The sequence below is a fragment of the Ovis canadensis genome, chromosome 2, assembly GCF_042477335.2.
Source record: "Ovis canadensis isolate MfBH-ARS-UI-01 breed Bighorn chromosome 2, ARS-UI_OviCan_v2, whole genome shotgun sequence".
Taxonomy (NCBI): Eukaryota; Metazoa; Chordata; class Mammalia; order Artiodactyla; family Bovidae; genus Ovis; species Ovis canadensis.
In genome coordinates this window covers 144,860,769-144,884,665 of record NC_091246.1, presented here as the reverse complement: position 1 = coordinate 144,884,665, position 23,897 = coordinate 144,860,769, and the positions used below count along the sequence as shown (strand labels likewise).

Sequence of the window (23,897 nt, the reverse complement as noted above, 5' to 3'; positions counted from 1 at the left end):
TGTTGATTTTGATGCTTTTCCTGATAGTGGCCCCCTGTCCTTCAAAGTGGTAGCCATCATCAAACACTTGCTTCAGAATTACAGGTAAATTCAAATGCTTCCCAGCTCAGGAGCCTCTATAAGCCTAAATGGCTTCACACAGAGTTACCTCATGTCCTATTTTTTCTCATTCAGAAGGTTCAGACCCTAAGAATATTAAGAATCAGAAGTACAGCAGCTGTATTTTTGAGCTTTTTATTTGGGAATAATTTCAAACTTATAAAAAATGCAAAAATAAAAAAAATAATACAAGAGCACCTGTATTGTCATCATTTTGCTCCACTTGATTTATTATGTGCATGTTTCTCCCCATTCCATATATATGTGTGTATGAAAGAAAGTGAAAGTCGCTCAGTTGTATCCAACTCTTTGAGACTCCATGGACTATACAGTCTATGGAATTCTCCAGGCAAGAATACTGGAGTGGGTAGTCTTTCCTTTCTCCAAGGGATCTTCCCAACCCAGGGCTCCTGCATTGTAGGTGGATTCTTTACCAGCTGAGCCACAAGGGAAGCTCATATGTATGTGCAAACACACACATATACACGTATAATGGTTAAGGAAAAAAATTATATATAACATGTAGATAATATACATGTCTATATCTATTATAATAATATATTTTTTTCTGAACAGTTTGGAAATAAGTTAACAGCTTCATGGCCCTTTATCCCTGAGTGTGAATTTCCTAAGAATGACAGTGTTCTACAACATAACAATAATACTTGACAAAGTACATTTATCTAATTTCCCTTCCATATATCAGTTTTGTTAGGTGACTTATCAGTGTCTTTCCAAGCATCTCCCCCTTCCAATACAGGATCCAGTGCAAAGTCAGGTCTTGGACTTTGTTGTCCTGCCTTTTACCTCCTTTAATCTGGCTTTCATGATGTCAATCCCCACTTTCCCATCACATGAACATTTTTTTTTTTCTTCAGGTATCTCTGTGTCATCTTTGTGCAGAGGCAGTGTTGATCTTTTTTCATATTGTTTCAATTCTAGTGTATTTGCTGCCAAAGTGAGCACCCCACACCATTTTGTTTCGATAGCATGTTTCTCATTGTATGCATGCTTGTAGGTATTTCATACTGGTTAGATTGAGGTTATGCGACCTCAGTCCAATTACTGCCCAGTGATGTGAGTCCTGTCCAAGTATTTGGAGCTGCATGACGATGTGATCTGCCCCACACAGATGATATAAAGTTGGAACTGGTCAAGGTGTTGTACAGTTTCTTTATCCTGGCTGGTTTTTGGGTCTTTTTTTCCCTTGGCACTAATAAGCAATGTGTGGGGAGTCACTTTAGTGAAAGTGAAAGTGAACTCGCTCAGTCGTGTCCGACTCTGCGACCTTATGGACTATAGCCTACCAGGCTCCTCCCTCCATGGGATTCTCGAGGCAAGAGTACTGGAGTGGGGTGCCATTGCCTTTTCCAGGGGATCTTCCCGAGTGGTAAGGTGTCGGTCTCGTAAACCGAAGATGTCGGGTTCGAACCCCGTCCGTGCCTGCCCTTTGAGGGTTTGGGTTTTGTCGTGGGAGCTTTAGCGTCCCACGTGTGCTGCCCACTTCCTCCGTGACAGGGGAGTCACTTTAAGACTATGTAATTAATATTCCAACAGTAGCTATTGTGAGGGGACTTCTCTGTGAGTTACAGGCATGACCTCTTTTTATCCCAGGGATGCTCCTGCTTCTGGTGACCACAAACCCATCTTCTCTTGGCTCAAAGCTGTCTCGGCTACGCCGTATCAGAAGCGGGATCAGATCTGTGGTTTTTAATGCTGTGAGTAGGAAGCTGTGGATAGAACTGGAGCAGAGAAAAAAAGGAAAGAATTGTTAATTAGGGAATCTGTGGAGAGGGGAAAACTGCCTCCAGAACCAGGAAAGGGAAAAATGGACGGGAGGGGCTGGGAGATCAGGGAAGTTACAATCACTGAGCCGTAATAGTGAAGCTTGGCCTGGTTTTGTAAAACTGAGCCCCTGTCCTCCCACACTCTGGGGTCAGTAGCCCAGGATCTTGTCTTTGTGGAGTTCACAGTTGGGTGTGCATCCTGGACCATCTGAGGAAAGACAGCTTCTAGAGCTGGCTAGCAGCTGCCAAGGCTTCTAAAAAGACCACAAATCCAACAGTCTCATAACAAAGAAGAGCCCTGGAGGAGTCATTTGAACTCCTGTTTGGCCCCCAGCCATGCACAGCTGTTCCAGGACCAAATGGATGCCAAGGTACTGGAAACACAAAACCGTCTAACCAATCATGGAGAAATTCTACCTGGGCCCAGGGAGGTCAGGTTTTCATTCAGCTCTCTGCAAAACAAAGAAGTAAATAATAGTATTCATTATTAAATTCTATTGTATGATGGCCAAATAGGCTTAAGGGGGGCCCATTTGATTAGTGAGTCCCTGAAGAAGAGCTGCCAGGAAGCAGTGTGAAGGTCTCCCTCCAGCTGGGGAGGCACTCAGGTGGATGATGATACAAAGACACATTTCCATCTATCCATTCATCCATTCATTCATTCTCTTAATGAATAGTTCCTGAGTAACTACCATATACCTAGAGATCCAGGGCATTGAGCTGGAGTTGGAGAGGGGAGAAAACTCTTTAATAATGAAAGGAGAAGTAACTCTGTCCTGGTTGGGTGAATAGAGGAAATCTTGACTTTTCCTGTCATTAAGAAAATGTTTAACCTCTAATGATATTTATAAATATAGAATCTACTGAAAGAAAATAAATTTTTTTCCTCTTACTCCAGAGAAAGGAAAGAAACACAAGCTGATCATTAATTTAAATCAAGCATTAAGTCTGTGAGGTGTGGGGCTGCTAAAAGGTGGTAATTTGCTTTGCAGTCAGGTTTTGTAACTGGGAAACAGCAGAGCACCCAGAGTGTTCAGTGCCTTTCTTTGCCCTCTGTCTTGAGCTTTTGGAAAATAGGTCAAATGAGCCAGAAGCTGCCCGGAGAGAAAAGCCTGGAAAGAAGCTCATGAGCCAATCTCTCTAGGGAGCAGAGAGTGGGAACTTGAGATGCAGGTTCCGGGGACAGGAGTCCCGGCCTCCCTGGGGAATCCCCCATAGACTGGAGAGAGTGCTGAGGGATGAATGGCTATCTTGTGACTGAATATCTGGGGGAATGGAAGCAGTAGAGCCCTTCTCTGAGCTGCTGCACAGACTCCTGGGAACAGTTGAGATTTCTGCTGTTTAAGGAATGAAAAGATTGGAAACTCACTCACCCATTGAAAATGCTCCCTAGGATGATACTGAAGGGTTGGGTAGGGGTTTCTCTGGGCACAGAGAAATTCTGAGGCTGGATGGTATGCAGCAGGGAAAGGCGCCATGAAAGAAGCACCCTTGGGAACTGCAGGATGGGAGTGTGGTGTGTGACAGCTGCTTGCTCCCGGTGGGGAATTGGCTCACTTGAAGACAAACCTAGGAGGACAAAGGTTCTTCTTCCAGTTGAAAGCTAAGGCTGGGGCAAGACCCCATGCTTTTATAATTCTTTGTAAGGAATGAGGAAATCATTGTGACATAACCTTTTGACTGTGTCTGGCCTTTCTGTCTCTGGTCATAACAACTGACAAGCTTTTCTGGGAGATATTTCAATTATTTGCTTATCCAAGTGACTGGTTATATTTCTAACCAAGCTGATGCCAAGACTAGAGAGAAGGAAGCAAACCTGAAGCCTAGTCTCCATGGTGGAAATCTACCACAGGTCACCCTCAGCAATATAGGACGTGGCCAAGAATCACAAAGTAAGAAGAACAAAGCAAGCCAACAAAACGTCTGAAGTTCCAAAGTCGATGTCGCAAGATGTTCCATTGATTTTATTTATTTATACTTCCCTATTTTCAAAAAAGTGTGTCAGAGCAAGTTTAGATTATTCATATGTGAAATCTCTCAGGGCCCCATTCTGAATCCATTTACATGAACTTTATAAAGTAATTCTCACAAGTTGTCTTAGCTGTCAGGTATAAAAAGCAACAGATGGTTAAATGTGGAAGAAACTACTTTAGATAGGTAAAATGATAATAACGGGAAATGAGTGTCAACAATAGAGGAGCCAGAAAAACTGCTGCTAAGTCACTTCAGTCGTGTCCAACTCTGTGCGACCCCATAGACGGCAGCCCACCAGGCTCCCCAGTCCCTGGGATTCTCCAGGCAAGAATACTGGAGTGGGTTGCCATTTCCTTCTCTAATGCATGAAAGTGAAAAGTGAAAGTGAAGTCACTCAGTCGTGTCTGACTCTTAGCGACCCCATGGACTGCAGCCCACCAGGCTCCTCTGTCCATGGGATTTTCCAGGCAAGAGTACTGGAGTGGGGTGCCATTGTCTTCTCCAAGAAAAACTACTATAAGAATCCAAATAATTCAAAACTGCCTATCTAGATCCACTTAGTGTAAAGTTAAAGAACACTTAGGATCTTAAATCTACTCTAGACTGGATCCTTTATTGATATTTTTATGAGTGACCCTAAATCTCTAAGAGAAGGTAAAATTATGTTCATAATGTAACAGAGCTCGGGGAGTGCAGCCCTTAGCACTAGCTATTGCTGTGTGCCATTACTCTGCACCCTATTGTTAGGCAACAGGTCCCACTCAGCCATTGGCTGGCAGTGCAATGGGCCCCTCCCACAAGCCCCCAACCGACAATGAGTGACATTAGTGCGGGATGCAGCTCGCATGTGGGGGGAGTGGAGAATGAGTTATGAGGCAGATCCTGGCCTTCTCCCTGGAGCCTCCAGCTCACTGGGCCTTGGGCCAGCAGCTGAGCTGGAGGGGCCCAGGGAACAGGCTGGGGGCTGTGCCCCGCAGGGCTCAGGCAGCCTCCTCAGGGCCACTCACTGGCCAGGTCCGGGTGTTGAGGCAGTGGTGAACCTCTTCCCCATCCCTGCCTCTGCAACATATTGGACCATCTGTCTGGGTCAGTCTGTGGGACATGCTCCCCACCCTGCACCACCGTTTGGGCGGCCTGAGGAGTCTCAGGGCCAGTTAGGTCCTGGGTGCCTGGCTGCCTCAGCGATGACAGCTGGGCAGGGTCTGGGGATCCAGCCCTGAGGGAGCTGCCGATTGAGATCTGCCTCCTCTTAGTCAGGACCTGGACTTAGAGGGGAAGAGTTGTGCCTGGGGACTTGCCCTTTCTTGTCAGAGCAGAGGATAGCATTCATTTGTAGAGATTTACAGGAAGACTGTGACCTGACTGTGACCTGACACCAAGAAGTTCGCAACAACTAACCATGGCACGACCCTCCCTCACCTTTCCTACAAAAGCTCTTTGCTGACAGCTTTGGGGAAGTTCAGGGTTTTTCAAGTCATGAGCCACCTGTCTCCTTGCATGGCCCTGCAACTAATCTTTCTTTGTTCCATACTCTGATGTCTTGGTATTGTTTGGCCTCACTGTGTGTTGGGCACACAGACTTGCAATTTGGTGACAGCTACATCTTGTTTAGGAAGTTGGACTATATTTCTTAAGAAGATTTTTGTCTCATATTACTAAAATTCTAAAATTTTTGGATCAAATAATTAAACTTGCAAGTATTGGAGCACTTAGTCATCTTGAACGACTCATGGTGCGAGGTTCAGAGAAACCCAGGTAGCACAGTTGCATCTTTAAACACAGGTGTGTTTAGGGTTCAAATCAGTTGCCTTTTGATACAAGTTATACTTATCGTCTTGAAAGATGTAATTTGGGGCTTCACACAGACCTTTACAAATGGTACTCATGTGACTCATACAGCAGTGAATCAGAACCAATTTTTCACTTGGAATCCATAAGAGATGACAAACAAAGGACTGAACAGATGTGTTGCCTCCCCAAATTAAAAAAAAAAAAGTTTAGAAATGTAATTCAAGATGTTTGATCTGCTAGAACCATGTAATTTTGTGGTTTGGTGGGTATTTTCTGGACCCCTGGAACTGGCTGGGTATAGGCACTGTGGCCACTGGTTTTTGGATACTGAGAATACATTCTCCTTATGTGAAGGGAATCTTTATGGAGAATGAGCTCTACTTCTCATATAAAAGGTCAGAGGGGCCCAGGTATCTTTTCTAGCTCCAACAGGGTGTGGGCATGGGACTTAGGAATGCACCAGAATTGGCCTTGGCTTTCGAATCCAGAGAGTGCTAACCATTGATGATGTTTACACTACTTTAATAAGATAGGGAGAAATATCAGGGTAGGGTGAAATGACTGCCCTTGGACAAAAGCAAGGCTTTTTTGTAGGATAGTCTGTGTGTGTGTGTGTGTGTGTGTGTGTGTGTGAGAGAGAGAGAGAGAGAGAGAGAGAGAGAGAGAGAGAGAGAGAGAGAGAGAGGGAGAGAGAGAAAGTACGGTAGTGTCATACTTAGAGGTATGGGTGATAATGAACCAAGGAGAATGGAAACAGAATCTGAAACTACCCTGACATTTATAAACTAGAGTGAGACATGGCCTGGATCCAGTGATGCAAAAAGTAAACATAATATTGCTAATTATAGTAATAAAATAACTTAAAAAAAGTATTTCACAGATCAAATCCATGTTGCTCAAGGGTCACCTGTATATAAACACAGAGAATTCTGCATTTTGGTTTCTTATATAAAAATCTTGTATTTGGTTTTCTATATCAGTTTATATTTAAAAAAATTTTTTGTTGTAGTTGCTATACAATGTTGTATTAACTTAAATTTTTTGAATACTTAATATATGCTAAGTACTGTACTAAGGCATTAGATAAATTCTCATTTAATGCTGATTGTTACCATATATGGCAAAGAGCAAGTCGCTCAGTCATGTCTGACTCTCTGTAGCCTACCAGGCTCCTTATCCATGGAATTCTCTAGGCCAAAATATTGGAGAGGGTAGCCATTCCCTTCTCCAGATCTTCTAAACCTGGAGATTGAACCCAGGTCTTCTGCATTGTGGGCAAATTCTTTACCCTCTGAGCCACCAGGGAAGCCCACCATAAATGGCGGGCCCTGTTCATATTCTCATTTTACAGCATTAGGCATGACTGCTATGTCACCAAACCAGGGGTCATGTTTAAGTCCTTATCTTGATTTCTAGTGGCTTAGACCATATTCACCTCTTCCTCTTGTTGAACGCTGCCCTACTTTTTCCCCTAGGACACTACAATGTATTGTTTTGGTTATCTCACACTCTGGCCATTACACTATTTCTTTTGTGACCTACTCTTCCTCTAGTCTCATCTATTATATTATATTCCATCCTAAGCCATCACACTCTCTATAGCTGTTACATAAATTATAGCACCACCTGTACACTGATAATATTAAAATAAAACTAAGTGTACTAACTAACATGTATAGAGTGGCTTCTGAGTTCTAGGTTACTTTCTAAGTGTTGTATGTGATAACTTTTGCAGTACTCAGCACTCTGAAGCAGGTCCTATTAACATCCTGGTTTTATAGATGAAGAAACTTTTTATCATCCTAGTTTTATAAATGAAGAAACTTAAGTACACAGGCTTGTCAAGGTCACAATGGTAGTCAGTGGTGGAGGCAGAATTCCAACCCAGGTGGTTCACCTCAAGAGCCTGAGTATGGGGCCCTTTTTAAGAAAAAGAATACAAAATGACAATTAAAAAATAAAGTAGGAAAGTGAATATTTATTGAGAATGAGAAAAGAAATCACAGCAGTTAAAAATCTTAAACAGATGACAGAAGCTTCCACTTTTAGCTAAGATGGAGTAACAGGGACCATATTTACTGATACAACCAACACCACTACCAAAAAAAGTGGACAAGTATATGAAATAGTGATTTTCAAGACACTGAATGTCAAGCAGCAAAGGACAATGATTCCTAAGAAATGGGAAACAAATGAAATACACCTTACAATCTCCCTAACTTACTTCATTTATAGGCTATAGTGTAAAGAAGGAAACCCACATGTAACTTGTTGGACTACCTGAATTGGGATGTTGAGCTGAGAGTCTGAGGAAAAGATAGCTAGAGTTCATTAAACAGAGTACTAGAGGAGAAAGAGCTGCAGAGAGAGAGAATTCCAGAGACCTGTGGAGGCTTCCATGTAAGTATTTCACAGAGCACTCATCAGTGCATGTGTGTGAGGAACAATACCTAGTGTTTGTACAAGGTCAAGGATAATGCCGCTTCCCACCTCTCAGACTGGAAACCTTCATAATTCTTGAAACATGGGGTAGAATACTCAGAAGTATATTGCTTCAGTAGTAAGAAATAATTAGCTTTAGACTAAAGACTGGTCTGCTCCCACAAAAAAAAAACCACACACACAAAAAATACGCTTAAAAACAAGGTGAGAAAGAATCAAACTATTTCCTAGTAAATTAACTGATCCCAGGAAAGAAGTAGAAAATATTTATAACACAAAAATACCCAAAAGCCAACAAGAATAATGCATAATGACTGGCATCCACAAAAAACCCCACCAGGTATGCAAATAAGCAGGAAAACATGACCATAATAAGGAGAAACATCAATCAGAATCCAACTAGAACTCATACAGATGTTAGAATTGGTAGGCAAGGGCATAAGAACAGCTATTATAACTGTATTACACATGTTTAAGGTAAATAGGAGCTTGCAAGTTATGTAAAAGATACAAATTAAATCTCTACAGATGAAAAGTATTGAAGGCTGAGGAACAGAGGGGCTTCTATGGGGGGAAGAGGTGAGAGCAGCCAGAGGGGAAATACAGCAGTGGGGCATCCAGGTCGTGTAGGAGTGGAGCTCTTACCCAGGGTAGGATGAAACATTGGAGGATTTGAGCAGAGGGGTGACCAGATCTGATTGGTTTTAATGCAGTCAGTGTAACGGGTTGAAGTCTTACCCCCGTGTCAGTGAGTGAGAACGTGGTAGGGAATAGAATCTTTGTAGCTGTAGTGAAGGATCTTGAGATGATATCATGCTGGATTTAGGACAGACCCCAAATCCAGCGCTGGTGACGAGGATTAGGCGCAGAAGCAGCCGGAGACGTGGAGAAGAAGGCAGTGAGAAGACAGAAGCAGAGATTGGGGTGATGCGTCTATTAGACCAAAGGATACCGAGGATGGCCAGCAACCACCAGGATCTGGGAGAGAGGTATGTGGCATCCACATTCTCCCTCAAGAGTCTGTAGAAGTAAGGGACCCCGCGGACACCTTGATTTCAGAGTTCTGGCCTCCCAAACTGTTGAGACAATAAGTTTCTGTTGTTTCAACATGCCAGGCTTGTGGCAGTTTGTTTCAGCAGCCCTAGCAGTGTTCTTGCCTGGAGAATCCCAGGGACGGGGGAGCCTGGTGGGCTGCCGTCTCTGGGGTCGCACAGAGTCGGACACGACTAAAGCGACTTAGCAGCAGCAGCAGCTGACTAATACAATCACGATGGCTTCTGTGTGGAGAATTGACTCTGGAGAAAGTGCAAGAATCCGCTTGGGAGGCTATTGTGATGATCCAGGTGAGACCCAGAGGTGCTCAGACCGGGACGGTGGCAGTGCTGTGAGGGGCAGCTGTGATGTCGTGGAGATTTTTGGCAGAGCTGGGAGGATGTGATGGTAGGTAGGAGGTGGGGTATGAGAGAAAGAAGTTTTGTGTTAAGGTGATAGAGGTTAAGTAGCCAAAGAGGTGGACTATGCTGATTCTTAAGTTCGTGTTTCCCTGCAGACCGCCCTCCAGCTTTGCCAGCGCGGTCCATGTGAAGCTCTGCTGGCAGGGGGTGCCAGAGGACGCTAGAAGGCTCGGAGGGGGAGGAGTCCATTCGCGTCAGTGACACCACAGTGGTAGCCGCCTCCAGTTTCTCACTTTCCTTCATGCCCCCAGAGCCAGCTTCGCTGGGCCCCTCGGAGGTCACTGCACCTGCCGGCTATGGCTCCCGCCTCAGAGGTCCAGCTGTGTGCCCCTCCTCACGGTGTGGGTTCAGATGAACCAGCACTTCTCTCTGTGCCCTCAGTTGAGGGTGGATGGTTGCTTCCTACACTGACCTCTTCTACCTTCTGCCTTTTCAGTTCCCCAGTACCTGGTTAACAGTGATTTATATTGATCTCTGTTAAAATAACTGATGGGACTTCCCTGGTGGTCCAGTGGTTAGGATTGTGCTTCCACTGCAGGGGGCCTGGGTTCTATCCCTGGTCTGGGAACTAAGATCCCTCATGCCACATGGCCCCGTGAAAACAAGAACAAGAACATGGCTCTGGTTTTTAGTTCCCAAATGGACTCTGACTGATCCATGCTGAAAGCATAGATGACTCCAAGAAAAAATGCAGGTAACAAAAAGAATGGAGGTGCCTCAATGGAGATGGACAAGGCTCTGGGAGGAATGGCTTTGAAGTCTGGATCTGGACAATGTCCAATCAGATGCCTCTTGGATGGCATGAGATTTCTAGGAGAGATGCTAAGTGTGGTCTTGGCTCTGTGAATTCTGAGTTCTGGGGAGAAGTCTGGGCTGGAGATGACTGTGTGGAGTTCATCAATGCACACAGGCATTTAAAGCAACAGACCACAAGCCTGTCCCAAGATGCTCCAGGTTTTAGTACAGAGCTTGGCACAGAGAGTGGCTTCATAAGTGTTTGTTGAATGAAGGACACATGGGTAGAAGAATCAGTGAATGGCATTAGTTGGGTCATCACACCTGTAATAGTAAACTGTTTTGAAAACAACAAGGAAATTTCCTAGGAATGGAACTAATATGAAAGGGAAGAACGTGTTGATGGGCTCCTCAGAATCAACTGGCCTCTCAAGCCACATGCAAGAACCAGGGTGACCGGGCTCCAGAGGGCCTTTTCTCTGCAAGCATCCCCTGGGAATTTTTTGGCATCCAAGCCTGGTTTCTTTTCATCCAAAACTCGTGAGTGGAAACAGAGGCTCTGGTTCTCAACAGCTGAACAAAACATCCCATCTCTGAGCTTTCTGATGAATGAAACATGGTCTTTTTGTTTAGCGTTTCTTTCTTTTATTCACTCTGACCTCACACTTACCATCCGCTTCAGGTTCCAGTGAATTATTAATTATTCATCTCATCTAGTTCTATAGCTTGGGAGCAGGACTTCCTCAGGGTTAGTCTTGCCTTTGGTCAGGTCAAATAATGGCAGGTAAGGCCCATTCTCCTCTGGCCAGGAGCTGAGTGAGTGCAAAGTACTGCCTGGACCCCAGTGTTCCTGGTGGCCACCGAGGGCCGCAGGTGTCAGGTGGCTGTCACGATTCTGCTTTTTTGCTTGTTTGTTACAGCACCGTTGGAGGTGAGCAGTGAAAGAGCCGAAGGAAACAAATCCCGGTAAGAGAATGACTTCCCAAAGCTGCACCCTTCACCTCAGACTTGTCTGTAGGCTTGACTGATGTGCAGAAGCTGGGCTTAATCTTTCCAGCATGTGTTGTTTTCATGCCAAAGAAGACTCTCCTTTTTAAAAAATAAAAGTTGCATCTGTGAATCATGTGATGATGCTTGTCAGCTGTAGCTCAAGAAGAGTTAAAATTTGCAAGGTTTAGGTAAATTCGATTTAAATATGATTAAAAGCTATTTGCTATGCACCCTGCCCTCCCAGCATATATTTTTGTTTAACGTGTTCTTGTCAGAAAAACGTTAAGCAGCAGCTGTGAATTTTAGCACAACTGTGTGCAGAGCAAATATGAAAATGTTGCCTTCTGATGAGGTCTTTTGGTAAAACTGTTCTCTCCACACACCTCTCCTGCTGTCCGGCCTCCTCTGCCCTGGGCTGTGGGAGACCTTCCTGGGCTTAGAGGAGCCCAGTCCACGTAGGCAGCCACAGTGCAGATGCAGACTATCCCCTGCTAAGTGGGGACTTTGCACTAAGTGGGAATGATTCAGGCAGGAGGCTGCTGAATTGCTTGGACCTTCTTGCTCTTTTTTGGGACTTAGCAGAAATTATCAGATTTTGTACCTATAGTTCAAAAATGTTAGCCTGCCATCAGACCCTGACATTCTGGGAAAGCTCTGGGGTTCTGAGCACAGGTAGGCGGTAGGAGGAATGGTCTTATACCCCTTTCCCCCATCAGAAGCTGAGCACTCACCCTTCTTCCCAGCCTCCCAGGGCCGGCCTCCAGGCTGATGGAAGGCCAGTTGGTGTTATCCTGAGATGAGGACAAGGTTACAGGGCTGAGGGTGGGGCAGAGGGACCAGAGAGGCATGTGGCTTTCCTCCCTTTGCTATAATCACTGCTCTTTAGTTGATTTATGCAGCTCGTTGGCCAAGAAGCTGGGCCTGGAGCACCTTCCCTGGCACTCTGTCTTCAGACAGTGGAGATAAGGGGGATCCAAGAGCCAATCACCAGGAAGCATTAAAAAAAACTGTCTGCCCGCTCAGTACCATGTTTTAAGTCTTACACAGCCCACTGGCAGACATTGCCTTTTGAGAGCTGTATTAGGATTTTTATGTGATCATAGAGCCTGGTGTGCGACTGCAAACGTGTCAGAGGCTCAGTGTGTTCACCTTGGGTAATGCTTAACCAAAAAACTGGTAACTGGACTGCTCTCCCTTCCTCATGACGAGGAAGAAATCGGTTGGGTGAGCACGTTTTCTGCAGAAGCGATGGGCTTTGTGACTGCTAGGAACTGGACTGCAGTGTCACCCACTGCTTCCGTCGTCTCAGCCCCACTGGTCCCAGATGATGCCCAGACCCCTGGTGGTGGTTGCTTGTGCTTCGAGAGTAATCTGGTGTTGTCAGATCCTCTGCTAGAAACACAGGGAATGCTTTCTGGGAGGATATTCTGGGGGGCAGAGGACCCCTGGATGAGGATCATCAAAGACTTTGCTCCCTTTTTTCTAATGAGAATGAAAACATCATTCTCCATATGACATTAAAACCCCATATAAAGGAAAACAAATTCAGTTACCATAGATGGTTTTAAACAGGACCCATGTATTTTGATATCTTGGTTCTGACACGTGGCTTGGGTGTATTTTTAATCAAAAACCATTTGCTCTAGAACTTTTGAATACAGTGTCTGCTTTTCTTCAGTGATGACCTTGGACTAGACCAGAATCTTTTGCTGGATTGTGAATAGGCATTTTCTTTGCCTTTTTGCAAAGAAAATATACAGTGGAAGTGACAAATAGATTCAAGGGATTAGGTCTGATAGACAGAGTGCCTGAAGAACTATGGATGGTTTGTGACATTGTACAGGAGGCAGTAATCAAGACGATCGCCAAGAAAAAGAAATGTAAAAAGGAAAAATGGTTGTCTGAGGAGGCTGTATAAATAACTGAGAAAAGAAGAGAAGCTAAAGGCAAAGGAGAAAAGGAAAGATATACCCACTTGAATGCACAGTTCCAAAGAGGAGCAAGGAGAGATAAGAAAGCCTTCCTCAGCGATCAACGTAAAGAAATAAGAGGAAAACAACAGAATGGGAAAGACTAGAGATCTCTTCAAGAAAATCAGAGATACCAAGGGAACATTTCATGCAAAGATGTGCGCAATAAAGGACAGAAATGGTACAGACTTAACAGAAGCAGAAGACATTAAGAAGAGGTGGCTAGAATACACAGAAGAACTATACAGAAAAGATCTTCATGACCCAGATAACCACGATGGTGTGATCAGTCACCTAGAGCCAGACATCCTGGAATGTGAAGTCAAGTGGGCCTTAGGAAGCATCACTACTAACAAAGCTAGTGCAAAGGTGATGGAATCCAGTTGAGCTATTTCAAATCCTGAAAGATGATGCTGTGAAAGTGCTGCACTCAATATGCCAGCAAATTTGGAAAACTCAGCAGTGGCCACAGGACTGGAAAAGGTCAGTTTTCATTCCAATCCCAAAGAAAGGCAATGCCAAAGAATGCTCAAACTACCACACAATTGCACTTATCTCACATGCTAGTAAAGTAATGCTCAAAATTCTCCAAGCCAGGCTTCAACAGTACATGAACTGTGAACAGTACATGAACATGAATCCAGATGTTCAAGCTGGACTTAGAAAAGGCAGAGGAACCGGAGATCATATTGCCATGAAAAAAGCAAGAGAGTTCCAGAAAAATATCTGCTTCTGCTTTATTGATGCCACCAAAGCCTTAGACTGTCTGGATCACAACAAACTGGAAAATTCTGAAAGAGATGGGAATACCAGACCACCTGACCTGCCTCCTGAGAAATCTGTATGCAGGTCAGGAAGCAACAGTTAGAACTGGACATGGAACAACAGACTGGTTCCAAATCAGGAAAGGAGTACATCCAGGCTATCTATTGTCACCCTGCTTATTTAACTTATATGCAGAGTACATCATAAGAAATGCCAGGTTGGATGTAGCACAAGCTGGAATCAAGATTGCCAAGAGAAATATCAATAACCTTAGATATGCAGATGACACCACCCTTATGGCAGAAAGTGAAGAAGAACTAAAGAGCCTCTTGATGAAAGTAAAAGAGCATGAAAAAGTTGGCTTAAAACTCAACGTTCAGAAAACTAAGATCTTGGCATCCAGTCCCATTACTTAATGGCACATAGATGGGGAGACAATGGAAACAGTGAGAGACTTAATTTTGGGGGGCTCCAAAATCACTGCAGATGGTGACTGCAGCCATGAAATTAAAAGATGCTTGCTCCTTGGAAGAAAAGCTATGACCAACCTAGACCACATATTAAGAAGCAGAGACATTACTTTACTGACACAGGTCCGTATGGTCAAAGCTATGGTTTTTCCAGTGGTCATGTATGGATGTGAGAGTTGGACTATAAAGAAAGCTGAGAGCTGAAGAATTGATGCTTTTGAACTGTAGTGTTGGAGAAGACTCTTGAGAGTCCCTTGGACTGCAAGGAGATCCAACCAGTCCATCCTAAAGGAAATCAGTCCTGAATATTCATTGGAAGGACTGATGCTGAAGCTGAAAGTCCAGTGCTGTGACTACCTCATACAAAAAACTGACTCACTGGAAAAGACCCTGATGCTGGGAAAGTTTGAAGGTGGGAGAAGAAGGGGAGGAAATGGGATGAGATGGTTGGATGACATCATCAGCTCGATGGACTTGAGTTTGAGCAAGCTCCGGGAGTTGGTGATGGACAGGGAGACCTGGCATGTTGTGGTCCATGGGGTCACAAAGAATTGGACACAACTAAGTCACTGAACTGAACTGAATTTGCCTTTTTGCCAAATAAACTTTTTTAATGTCAAAAGAGATGGTGTGACAATTTAATCAGATACCAAATATAAGCATAAAGAAGGCAGGAAAAAGTAGTATCAAAAATACATGTTAGAAATTATTAATATTTCCCCAGTATTTTATGTACTGCTTTACCTGTGTTCTTTAAATATTAAAAAAATATTTCTTAAACCAGTAGTCAGGAAATAGTGATACTTTTTTTACTGTTTTTAATTGAAATATAATTTTCATACAATATTGTGTTATTTCAGGTGTACAGCAGAGTGATTCATTTACATGTAATATGTGTATTTTTTCAGATTATTTTCCCTTATAGGTTATTACAAAATATTGAATATTGTTCCCTGTTCTATACAGTAAGTCCTTGTGGTTTATCTATTTTATGTGTAGTTTGTATCTATTATTTCCATGCTCCCAATTTATCCTTTTTTATTATTAATATGTCCTGTGTAAATTTTCAGTGACCTTGAACATAGGGCAGGGGGGCTATACTTGAGCTTATATAGCAGAATTGGGTTAATTTATAGATACAGCGTGCATGGAAAGAGAAGTAGGATAAAGGCTTTTTTGCTCATTAGTTTGGCTGGCCGCAGACCCCGAGACTGGTTAATCTTCCTGGTGAGGAAGGAGACCTAAACTATCTAAAGGAAAAGTGCCTTTCTTTCTTTGTGTCTTTCCCCCTTTCTCTGCCTCTGTTTCTTTGCATCAGTCTGTCTTTGTTTCAACTTAGAAAATAAATGTATGGTTACCAAAAGGGAAAAGGTTGGGGGGGGGTGGTGATGGGAAGGAAGATAAACTAAGATGTCAGAATTAACATATGCATATTACTGTATATAAAATAGATAATCAACAAGGTAATCAATATTCCTACTGTATAGCACAGGAAATTACTCAATACTCTGTTATAACATGTGGGAAAAGAATCTGAAAAAGAATTGATACATGTATATGTATAACTGAATCACTTTACTGTATACCTAAAACTAACACAATGTTGTAAATCAAGTTTATGTCAATATAAAATAAAAATATGAAAATCTGTCTCTGCTTCTTTCTGTTTCTCTCTCTTTTCTTTATTCTCTTGTACCTTTTTTTTAAATCCATAAGCCTAACAAAATAGTGTACATAATTGCAGAAACATGCAGGCACACACACGTGCACTGAAAAAGGCCTGGAAATATATTCCTCTCTGATGTTTTAAATTTTAAAAAATTTTATTGAAGGATAGTTGATTTATAGCGTTGCGTGAATTTCTACTCTATAGCAAAGTGATTGTTACACATATGTATACATTCTTCCTCATATTCTTTTCCATTATGGCTTATCACAGGATACTGAATATAGTTTACTATGCTAGACAGTAGGACCTTGTTTAACCGTTCTCTATAAAATAGTTTGCATCTGATAATCCCCAACTCCCAACCCATCCCTCCCCACCCCTCCCCCTTGGCAGCCACAAGTCTCTATGTCTGTGAGTCTCTTTTTGTTTGGTAGATAAATTCATTTGTGTCATATTTTTAGATCCCACATATAGGTGATTTCCATGGTATTTGTCTTTCTCTCTCTGACTTCACTTAGTATGGTGATTTCTAGGTCTCTCCCTGTTGCTGCAAAGGGCAGTATTTAATTTTTTTATAGCTGAGTAGCATTCCATTGTGTGTGTGAATACATTTTCTCTATCCATTCATCTTTCGATGGTCATTTAGGTTGTTTTATTGTCTTGGCTATTGTGGATAGTGCTGCTATGAACATTGCCTCCCTAATGTTTTAACAGTTATCTCTGAGAGGATTGTGTATGATTTTACTTTTCTCTTTCCTACATGTTAATATTTTTCAACATTTTTGGTGAGTATGTTTGCCTTTCCTAATCAAAAGGTTTTAATAAGAAAGAGAAGTAGGGTACTCAGTTTCACATAAGATGAAGGGAGAAGGCCACTTTCTTTGGAATGTGAAAAAGCGGTTTGTATAGGGTCTCCCCAACTTGACTGTAATATCTGTTGGGGGTGGGAACAGTGTTTTGTTCACTGTCACGTCCCCAGGCCTGGCACAGAGGCTTCCCCAGACTAACATTTGCCAAGTGTTTGTGGGGGTGAATAATCAGAGAAGAATCTGTGGTGAAAAGTAGATGATTTTGGAAGAGGTGACTGTTCAGTATTCAAATGCTGCTATCTAAGATTCAGTCTATTTGACTAAGTAAAAAGGACAATGGATTGGAGCTAAAATGCTCTGATTGGATATAACTGAAACAGGATCTAATAAAACTCTCATTTGAAACACCAGTAGTCTTTTATTAGAATATTGTAGACAAGAGCCCAGAAGGGGTTGTCTGTATGGAAAAATGAATCTGGCATATATATTTTAACAAAGAGGCTCCATTGTTGGAAGCCTAAATACTGGTATTTGGCCACTTGCTAAAAATGTCTACAACAGCAGTTATGGGATGTGGTGGAAGCTCTGTCCTCTCTGTGTTTGACAAGCCTGTTTCTTTCAAGGGGAAATATTAATGGATTTATCTGGTGCCAAACCTGCTGGTGGAGGGAGGAAGTTGACCTTACAGTCTCCACACTGCACATAATCTGGGTGCTCAGCCAGCAGGGACTAGAGGCGTCTGTCAGCCCCAGCAAAGTGCCCTTGTAGGCAGCTTCCAAACTCCCTCGAAGCAACCGCCTACAGGCATAGGGTCTGAAGACTACAAAAGCTTAGCGAGTTTAGAAACGCTTGCCCGCTGCAAATGGTAGATTCACCCCAGCTGTAGCTTTAATGGCAGAAGTTAAAGCTATGCTAAAAGGATTTTTCCAGAAACTTCAGCTCTAAGACCACTCTGGGACTCCCATTGTGGAGAACCCACAATCCTGGTCTTTCTCCTCAAATCGCTTATCTAGTTGTCATGTCTCTCAGGACTCAGTTCTATCACTCTGATGTTTTTGGAATATTTTCTGCAGAGTGAGTTGCTTAGAAAAAAAAAGGCAATCAAGAGTAACTAACAAAGCTTGTATTGGAAATGGTTATTTAAGGACTTGAGGTATCATTTTTGCTTATTGAGTAGTCACTTTATCTGCTTGGCTGGTTGAGACAGGAATCTTTATTTATTTTGCTCCTGTAAAAGGATCTGTGTTTTTTTCCAGAGTGAGGCCAAATAAAATGTATTTTTCCATATTAAATAATAAGAAAAAGACTGAAATTAAGCAAGTGGATTTCTCAAGCACATTTTCTGCTCCACTAAACTGTGTTTGCTTTTCTGGGCAGACTGTGCACTGCTGTTAAGTCCAGAAACTGGTGTGTCTAAGGTCTCATTAGCACTTGTGAAAACAGGACTGTTTGTGAATGGTCTCTCTCCTGAAGCTGGATACCAGCCTGGTGTGCATGGCTGTCCTTGTGCATCCTGGCTGCCATCTCCCTGTGCTTACCCTATCCTTTACTTCAACCTTTCAGGCCCATTTGAAAAACCAGAGACAGATAACTCCAGGTATGCCCTGAACTTCTCAAGCCTCTGTGGCCATTCCTGGCCAGCTGTGAACTGTGAGAAACATCTCTTCATCTTCCCTGCCTCCCTGTCTCTCAAATACAAATATTGCTAAAATAATTAAAGAGTAAATAAGTAAAAACAACACTGCTTCCTGTGAAAAAATTACATGGTTGTTTTGAGGAGGGCCATTTATTTGTTCAGTGCTTTGCAGCATGGGATATTATCTTTGCACTCTGCTAAGCCACCTTGATTGGATACTAGGAGGAGATCATTTCTTAATGTAATTTTATGCTGAATTCATATGTTGGGTGCTTATATCTTTTTTATCATTATTTCTGCTAGGTTTTAAAATGCTATATACTTAAATTATGAATTTTCCTTGTTTTTATAATCTAAGGCTATTTGATGGGCAGGCAAGAGTTTTATAATTTAAAGAAGCATAAGGTTCACTTACAGAGAAAAAGAAGAAAATAATCAGAGAAAGTAAACTCTTTGGGGGAGTGACTATAATCAGTTCCCTAATTTAAACAAAGATCTGCCCACAGCACAGAGCATTGGAGATTTGAGAAGACCGTGCCTTCTTGAAGTAATGGAGTCTCTCCTGCCCCTCACATGGGAAACCTTTCAACTATCACATGCATCTGATGGTACAGAAACCCGAAGTCCAGATTAGAACTTGGGGAAGGCCGAGGAGACAAGCCTTTTTCATACAAACAAGCAATAGGGGACACAGAGGGGCTTTTGTACCTGAGAAGTCCCTATAGGGTCTTGCTCAGTTTCATTACCACAATGATATGTAACAAGCAACCACAATGATCTCAGTGACCTGTAGCAATAAAGCCTTATTTTTGCTTATGAGTTAATAAGCTGGGTGGATGGCTCTGTTGATCTTGGTTGAGACAGCTGTGCCAACTCAGCCCTTTCCATGTGTCTCATCCTCTAGCAGGCTAGCCTGACCTCATCCTTATGGCAGAGCCAGAGGAATAAGAGACAGAAGGTGAAAATGTGCAGGTGCTTTTTCAAGCATTTGCTTGTGCTATATTAGCTAATAGCTAGTGACCATAGTTAGTTCCATGGCTGAACCCAGAGTTAGGGGATAGGACAGAAAACCCTAGCCAAAATGGGCAGGTACTGCAAAGTTATATTTTAAAAAAGAGATCCAGGGAAGAGTGAGGATTTGGGACCATTTTTTGCCACCAATCTGCCTCAGATAGGGTAAGATAAACTGCTGAACACATTTCCAAAGCGTATAATGGCTCAAATACAGTAGAAATGCATTTCTCATTCATTTAACAGTATATGACCTGGTTGGAGGGGACGATTCAGGACCCCAGGCATCTTCCACTCTCTAGCTCCATCATCACCCAAGTCCCATCACTGTTACTGTCAACCTCAGGATACAGGGGGTTGACAAATAAGGACAGGTAGTATATATTTTAAACTTTGGGGTCCACAGGAGCTCTCTTACAAATACTCAGCACTTCCCTTATAGTGCAAAGGCAACCACAGGCAATATGTGAGGGAATGCATATGACTATGTTCCAATAAAACTTTATTCACGAAACCAGACAGCAGGCCCATGAGCCGTAGTTTGCTAACTCCTGCCATGAAGCTCCAGGCCTCATGGGCCTTGCTGGAATAACCTTATCAGTTAACGCAGGGGACAGTTTTAGCAAATATTTTACCCATGGTATAAGAGGAATTTCCAGCTTTCTGAGCTGCTATATCTGTTTCTTTGCTATCTGGCACCAAACCACCAAGCCAATTCTCATAAACACAGTTTTAAACAGTAGCTCCCCACTTTGAGATACCAGTTTCTATGTCAGGGTAGCCTAACTGCTACAAAAAAGAAGACCCCCACCCCCAAAGCTGTGTCATGGCACAAATGTAATAGGACTGTACATATGTACCATTAGTTGATGAATGGCTTTCCTTCACAGAAGGATTCAGGAGATTCAGTCTACTTTCTTTCCTGGGGCTTTGCTGCCTTGTCATTTTGACCTGTACCCAGTGGGTAGAAGAGGAAAGAGCATGGAGAAAATACATCCACTTTTTGAAAGATTAATTTTTAAACAGAAGTATATGGCAGAAAGTGAAGAGGAGCTAAAAAGCCTCTTGATGAAAGTGAAAGAGGAGAGTGAAAAAGTTGGCTTAAAGCTCAATATTCAGAAAACGAAGATCATGGCATCCAGTCCCATCACTTCATGGGAAATAGATGGGGAAACAGTGGAAACAGTGTCAGACTTTATTTTTTAGGCTCCAAAATCACTGCAGATGGTGACTGCAGCCATGAAATTAAAAGACGCTTACTCCTTGGAAGGAAAATTATGACCCACCTAGATAGTATATTCAAAAGCAGAGACATTACTTTGCCAACTAAGGTCCGTCTAGTCAAGGCTATGGTTTTTCCAGTGGTCATGTATGGATGTGAGAGTTGGACTGTGAAGAAAGCTGAGCGCTGAAGAATTGATGCGTTTGAACTGTGGTGTTGGAGAAGACTCTTGTGAGTCCCTTGGACTGCAAGACATCCAACCAGTCCATCCTAAAGGAGATCAGTCCTGGGTTTTCATTGGAAGGACTGATGCTAAAGCTGAAACTCCAGTACTTTGGCCACCTCATGCAAAGAGTTGACTCATTGGAAAAGACCTTCATGCTGGAGGGATTGAGGGCAGGAGGAGAAGGGGACGACAGAGGATGAGGTGGCTAGATGGCATCACTGACTCAATGGACACGAGTTTGGGTAAACTTCAGGAGTTGGTGACGGACAGGGAGGCCTGGAGTGCTGCGATTCATGGGATCACAAAGAGACAAGACTGAGCAGCTGAACTGAACTGGTAGTCATTTTAGAATGTTGTGTTAGTTTCAGATGTACAGCACAGTGATTCAGTTATATATTTATATATATATATATGTATGTTCTTTTTCAGATTTTTTTTCCATTATAGGGTATTACAAGATACTGAATATAGTTCCCTTTGCTATACAGTAGGCTTTTGTTGTTTATGTATAGTGGGGTGTATCTGTTTACCACAAAGTCCTAATTTATCCCTCCCCCACTCCTTTCCCCCTTTGGTATGCATAAGCTTGTTTCCTATGTCTGTGAGTTTATTTCTTTTTGTAAATAAGTTCATTTTTATCATTTTTTTTTAGATTCCACATATAACTAATATCATATGATGTTTGTCTTTCTCTGTCTGACTTAATTTACTCAGTATGATAATCTCTAGTTTCATCCATGTTGTTGAAAATGGCATTATTTTATTCATTCTTATGGCTGAGTAGTGCTCCATTATATGCATATATACATCTTTATCCATTTCTCTGTCAATGGACATTTAGGTTGTTCCAAGTCTTAACTATTGTAAATAGTGCTGCTGTGAGCATTGGGGTGCATGTATCTTTCCGAATTAGAGTTTTCCCTGGATATATGCCCAAGAGTGGGATCGCTGGATCATATGGTAACTCTATTTTTAGTTTCTTAAGGAGCCTCTTTGGTGTTCTTTATAGTGGCTACGCCAATTTACGTTCCCACCGGCAGACATATGTACTCCTTAAAAGCTTTGTCGTGAGTGTCACACATCACTTCTCATTTTCCACTGGGGATAATGTGGACATTATGTACCCAGCTACAATCACATACATATGCAAAGAAACGATGGGCAGTAGCGTTCTTTAACTCTTACAGCATGATTCTTGTACTGCAAACGTCCTAGGACCTAACGCAGCACCAGGTATGGAGTGAATGTTGATAAATATTTCTTGAAGGAAGGAAGACAGGATGGAAAAAGAAAGGAGGGAGGGAAGGAGGGAAGGAAGGAAAAGAAATGCCAACCATGTGTATGCCTGCCCATTTACAGACAGACAAAATTATAAAGCATTGTGCTTCCCCATCTGAGCTTAATCTTTTCAGTCTAAGTAATTATTTGTGTCCCTTGGATTCTGTAAATAATATGCCAGAGCCGTACGCATGTCCTCTTTGATGTTCATAGACTGAAGGGGAAGAGAGTTAAAGTCAATGGAGAAGACTGAGGAGGAAATAAGATAAGGGCGCCTGTAACACAACCTTCCTAAGCATCGAGGCTCAGAGTCGTCAGAGGTTCACAAAACAGTGAGAAAGGGTACCTGTGCCTCCCCGCCCCCCCCTTCCAGTGTATCTAAATGGACTTAAGGTCTCCCTCCTCCCAGGACTTTAAAATAGCCTACAAGGTGCTCTCCAGGTGCTGCCTGTGTCTGGCCAAGGTGAGTCCTCTGAGAAGTTCTCTCTATGGCTGCACACAGGGCACTCCTCTGTTTAAGACAACACACATCTATTATCTCACAGTTTCTGTAGGTCAGAAGTCTGGGCATGACTTAGCTGGATTTCCTACTTTGAGGGTCACCAGGCTGCTTCTATCGCCTCATCAGAGGCTCACGAGGGAAGAACTTGCTTAGATTGTTTGGCATACTTTGTTTCCTTGAGGCTGTAGAACTGGGGCTTCAGTTTCTTATACACATAAATTTGTCAGCTTAGATGAAATGGACCAATTTCTCAAAAAACCAAAAACTACCCAGACTAACCCAAGATGAAATGGATAACCTGGAGTAGTCTTATAACTATCGAAAGTAATTGATTTCATAATCAAAAGCCTTCCAAAAACCAGATAATTTCACTAGCTGTCTACCAAATATTTAAAGAAGAAATCAATCTAACATAATCTTTCAGAAAATAAGAGTAAATACTTCCTAACCAATTTTATGAAGCCAGTACTACCCTGATACCAAAATTAGATTTACGCAATATGAGAATATTCCAGATCCGTATCCTCATTGACATAAAAATCCCCAACAGAATATCAGCACATCAAATCCAATACATAAAAAAAATGCTACATCACGACCAAGAGGGGTTTGTCCTGGGAATGCAAGGCATTCAGTGTTTGAAAATCAATCAACATAATCCACTATATTAACAGTCTAGAAAGAAAAAGTATGTGATCATATCAATTGATGCAGAAAAAGTTTTTCAAAACAAAATTGAACGTTGATCATGATTAAAAGCTTGCAACAGACTCGGAATAGAGGGGAACTTTCCTCCACCTGAGAGCATCTACAAAAGCCTTGACTGTGTTAAAAGCACTGAAGACTGCTTAGATCCCAGGACACATGGCTTGACACCTGCTGTCTTTGCTGTAGGTTGGCCCTGCAATAAAATCCCAGGCAACACCATTCCCACAATGATACTTGTTAGTTCTGACAATCCAGAGGCCAGCAGTTGGTGAAAGCAGAAGTCCAACCAAAGTGAGCTCTGCGTCTTGTGCGGTGTGGCCATCGCATGAGGAACACATGCTGGCCGTCTTACCATGACG

The 23,897-nt window shown here is 42.6% G+C and overlaps 1 non-coding gene across 1 annotated transcript; it reads right to left on the bottom strand.

Annotated features, from left to right (window-relative positions):
• Window positions 1-957: 957 nt before the first annotated feature.
• On the bottom strand, window positions 958-1,065 carry LOC138434860 (U6 spliceosomal RNA). Its single transcript, XR_011254924.1, has one exon. It is a non-coding gene; the product is annotated as a U6 spliceosomal RNA (small nuclear RNA).
• Window positions 1,066-23,897: the final 22,832 nt, after the last annotated feature.